At 32.7% G+C, this 5,365-nt stretch overlaps 1 long non-coding RNA gene across 1 annotated transcript; it reads right to left on the bottom strand.

The window, feature by feature from the left end:
* Positions 1 to 2,547: 2,547 nt before the first annotated feature.
* Positions 2,548 to 3,601, bottom strand: LOC149554096 (uncharacterized). Its single transcript, XR_016353435.1, has 3 exons — positions 3,536 to 3,601; positions 3,301 to 3,408; positions 2,548 to 2,681 (listed from the first exon to the last, which is right to left on the bottom strand). It is a non-coding gene; the product is annotated as an uncharacterized LOC149554096 (long non-coding RNA).
* Between the last annotated feature and the right edge of the window lie 1,764 nt (positions 3,602 to 5,365).

Below are 5,365 nucleotides of genomic sequence, written 5' to 3'. Positions count from 1 at the left end.
CAATCTAAAGTACCCATTATCATCTAATTACATACTTCATTGATTCATTCATCCATTTATGAACCATAACATTCAATCAATACAATCACATAACATTCATTAATATGATATAAAATTCATTAATACACAATACTAATCAAGACTTCATTAAGACATAACAATATTCATTAACATAAGATAAAAATCAGTATTAATACGCATCATTCATACATAATTACTTAAAACAAAGTTCTTTCATTATCCAACAAGGTTTTTGAAAGAAGATTTTTAAAACATCATTTCTTCTTTTTGTTTTTATGAGCTCTCTTAAGAAAAGTGCTCATAGGAGCATCCATATCTGCATCATTCTCCTCCTCTTCTAGCACGTGTAATGTCAAATTACGATGGCTCCTTCTCTTTGCAGGAGCAGGAGGCTGCTGCACTAAAGGGGGCTCTATTGCAAGAACAAGTGAATGGGATAAATTGGCATACTCTTTTTCTTTTTTAAACTGTTACCAGTCTATAATTAAGTACTAGTACAACATAACATGCATTTTTCTTACCTGACAATGCCACATCATGTACATTAACATTTTGATCCGCCGCCACGTCAACATGTTGAACACTTGGAACATGTTCCACTCCTTCGACATGATGTTCAGCATGCTCTGAAATATTCAAAAAAATATTATCATGATTGATGGATTCATTTTGAGCACTGCGCATGAAATATGAGTCAATAAATTTGACTCAAATACTACACAGTTAAATCATGATAGCAATATCACAATATTTACTCTATGAGATTTGTTAGAACAAATTATTTATCAAAGTACAGAGTTGGAAATCATTATCAACTACTGATCAAAAGCTTAAAGATCCCTATTTTAAAATAATGAATACGTTTTAGCAACCAGAGATAATCTTTAAAGTAGTGTTAGAGAAATAAGAACAAAACTATGTGAATGATCCAAATCATATAATAAATTGCCTTGCCAATCTATAAACCTGGTTCTCATTGCTCAAGAATATCCTAAATACATAATACAAGAAATGCAAACTACTATGATTTAATAAACAACAAATAGCGAAGAGAAAAGTCTCAGCTCAAACAAACAAAATCTCATGTACACTGCAATGGAATTGAGCAGCAACACAGACACACCTTCCAGTGATGAAAACTATAGTTATGGATTTTCAAATCATACAGTAAAATAGCCTCAACGATCGGAAGAACTGGTGGTAATGGCTCACAAACTAATATCAGTCTTTAAACAATACATTTTCTAAAAGATCTGCACAATGAGCATAGAATATATGTTTTGATAAGAGCATGCTTGGACAATAAATGGAAGGAGAACATTTCATATTTCTGATTGCATAATTAATTTCCAATAGAAAATTAATACCTCCACCACTATAATGCACATTATGGCCTTCGTCACGAGCAAGTTCTGTGGTAGGATATGAAGGCTGCAATAAAATGTTATGCACATTGTTATGTAGTCAATTTACATTCAAAACTAATACCAAAAAAGAAAAGGATCAACTATTCAATTTCATTTACTTTTCATCTAACCAATTTACCTGTGAGATATCATTTGGTGAACTGGATTCTTGAGCAAGGCTTATAGATTCTTTGAGTAGGCATGCAACCACGAATTTATAGCCTTCCTTCAAGGCAAGTTTTCTATCTTCATCTGTGACCTCCACATTGAATTATGTGCCCTGTATTTTTTGCTTAATATCATTAGTTTTGTATGTATGGTTTCACTAAACAAAATTGTTTGCAACATTATATTAAAAAAATGTATTTCATATCATTGCTCCTACTTACAACTCGAGACTGGAGATTCATATAGCCACCAGAGCCAAGTTTGTGTTGGCCAAACTTTTCTACTCTCGCTTTTGTAGCCACGGATGTGTCCTGCAATCTATGAACAATTTCAAACATCTTAGATTATATATTTACAAATATGAATAATTAGTGCATGATTACAATGTACTTAATACTATCATGACATACCTCTTTTTTCCCTGTGCTGCTTCATTACCTCTATCTTCAGATAGCCTTTTCTCCTTTGCATCTTCTACTATTTCATTCCACTCCATTGGTGGAATCATAGCTGGATGGTTGTACTTTTGGTTATCCTTAAGAGCCCTTCTATATTGATCCCTCACAGTCTTTATATGCTTTGCTGCTCTTTTGAGAAGTAGGCCATTGTCAAACATGTCTTTTCCAAATTTCTCATCAAAAGATGCAATGAGCTGATTTTTTAATTCCATGGTTTGCAAATTCCACCTTTTTAAAAACAAATAGATTGTTAGATCAATAGCTTCAATATATTACAGTAAATGAAAGAAAAGAAAAATTATGTAGAAATGATATGAAACTACGTACCTTTTACGTATGGTGGGTCCGAATAGTCTCAATGTCATATGACAAAGATGTTCAAAGAAAACATTATTACCTACAAAAACATAAAGGATTTATTAGTCCAAAACGAGTAATATAAAAATAGATTTTTTTTACACTTTAAATAAAAACAATTTTAAAGCACCTAGAAGCTTTCGTTCTCTTAACAGAAACATAGTTTTCTTATTCAGCAATAATGTCCCTTCATATGAACCAGTACTAATGACACGAACTGCTCCAGGAAATGGATCAACTTCACCAGTACTGCTCTCTGCTAGTCTATCAACTGAAACATTGTGACAATTAAAGTAGAAACCAAATGAATTAAAGCATACTTATGGATATAATCAAATTGAAGAAATTGACTAGCAAAAATGTTTTTTCCTCGCATTCCATTAAGGATTTAATTCAGGATAATCAAATAGTGTATTAAAGATACCATATTTTTAGAATTCATGATATATTGTTGTTTTTGTTTATGATAAGATAATGTGTGATTTTTAATCATCTATGTTTAGGATAGCTTTCAATGGTCCATGGTATGTTATCACAGTGACAGTTCAAGAATATAAAAGTATCTATGCACATACATCGTACAAAAACATCGTAGAGAAACATAAAATACAAAATTAAAATATATTTTTTAAATGATGTTTCAGTTTACTTTTGGATTCAAAGGTTAGACTATTTTTTCCATGTGAATATGAAACATTAATTCAAAAAGTAGCACAAAATCTTGCCTACGTAGTACAATATATGTATGTATGTATGTATGCGTGGTGTGTGTATGCATGTGTTTGTGTGTATGAAAACTTCTGTAGACATCATTTAAGCACTGATATGCTACTTTTTTGTTCATCAACTTGTACAAATACATTACAAAATATAGCAAAACAAGGTTTTACCAGTTCTAGTGGGCATAGATGAAGATGTTTCCATGGCCCTTGTTGTCGACAATGCACTAGGCAATAGTGGACCGACAACCGAAGGAGGAGTCTGCACATCATAATGAGCTGAGGAATACAATATTGTTAGCAAAGACATTTGCAATGGATAAAGATCAAATCGGATACTAGCTAGAAATGTCCACAAAAAAAAAAGTAAGTGTTATAATGTTGATGAAAACAAAGTGCTACTTACACGAAGGTTGTGCGCAATGACCATCACCATGTTCACCATGTGATGTCACAAATGGCACAAATGTCTATACAAGTACATGTAAAATTAAGGATCAAGATCCATAAGATAGTATAAAATATTCATATCTATTGAACTTCTATTATTGCTTTAGTCGAATTACTGCTTACCTGCAAAGATTGGATTCTACGGCCCAATTCCATTCTCAGTGCCTCTTTCTCCTCACTTTTGTCACCCTTGATGATAATGTTAACAAGTTCATCAGTGTATCTTTGATTGATTTTCTGGGTGATGAACACAGGGTCAGTACTAAGGGCGATGTTATGTAGATATGAAGCTCGTATTTTAGATCGCATTTGATCAGCAGTCATTCTAGCTTTTTCCTATCATTTGTGACATTAAATATCAGTAAAATTTCATCAAAACAACTCCAAAGCCATAAAGAAAAGAACATAATAATATGACATATGTTTCTATATTAACATTTAAATTTACAATATTTAATGTTTACCTCTACTGAAGGTGTCTGAGATGGTGCATCCATATTGCCCTGTGAAAAAATTAGTAACTCTTAGAAATCAAGAGCGAAATTAAAGTAATAGACTTACCAAAAAAAAATATTAATAATAAAGTAGATTGTATATGTAAATCATTTGACTTAAGTTAAAAATTTAGTGTAACTAATGTGTAAATCTAAAAAAAAATTGACATGTTCTACTTAATGTTTATATGTGCACATATGGTTTACAAAGAAAAGTTTAGTCGTACAAAACCCCATCATAGTTGACATTGATCCTAGTTGGACATTTCATTGATCATCATGATCTTTATCCATGTCATTATCATCATCATCATCATCATCACCATCTTCATCGCCATCATCATCATCTTCATCACCATCATCATCATCATCATCATCGCCATGATCATGATCGTCATCAACATCATCATCATCATTATCACCATTATCGTCAGCATGACCAAAATCATCACCATCTTCTTCATCTTCACCACTAGGTAACTGTTGTTCCTGATAATCATTTACTTCCTCTTCTGCTTCTTCAATTTCTTCTTCTTTGATCACATTATACTTTACCGGCCTTCCTCTTGGGTCATGTCTAACAACAAATGACCAACCTGGTTTCTGTGGAACACCAAAATAAAACACTTGCTCGCACTGGCTTGGAAGAACATAGGGCTCATCTTCGACTGGCTCAAATGACCTTGTATTAATCATAGTAAATCCACTATCATGTTCAATAACAGCCTATCAGGATCATTTCGATTCAGTCATAACCTAAACCATTTGATGACAAATAGAACTATTTTGAATGAATTAAAGTCACACTCAAGTATATCATCCAAAATGCCATAGTATCAATTTTCAGATCGTTGAGGATGTATGTCAGTTCTAGATGAAATATTGGTGACCGCAAAGACAGCACTTATCCCGGAATCACATGTTTTCTTCATTTCATCTGACTTTTTGGTGCAGAATTTATAGCCATGGTAGTACATAGCTTTGTGGCGTTTGACCTGCAATTATTCAAACATGTCAAGAATATTTGCATCGATCTGTGAGTTGATATTAAACTTATATGTGATGATTACTAATCTTATGCATACCTTTGTATCTCTTAAGCCATATATTAGATCAAGTACCATTTTTGTAACATTGGGATCTCCATTACGATGAGCTTCTTTAACCAACAATACAACACCATCCCATGTTAATGAGCAACCATTTTCTTGAGACTGCTCAATCCATACCATCATCCAATCAAGATTGTTTGCAATATACAAGTGCAGTGCATCCCACTCATGACCAACTAT

This window comes from Cupressus sempervirens, chromosome 6 (assembly GCF_028749045.1).
Source record: "Cupressus sempervirens isolate cs-2001-9-10 chromosome 6, ASM2874904v1, whole genome shotgun sequence".
Lineage (NCBI taxonomy): Eukaryota > Viridiplantae > Streptophyta > Pinopsida > Cupressales > Cupressaceae > Cupressus > Cupressus sempervirens.
Note: the sequence above shows the minus strand (reverse complement) of the source record. Positions and strands in the feature narration are given on the sequence as shown.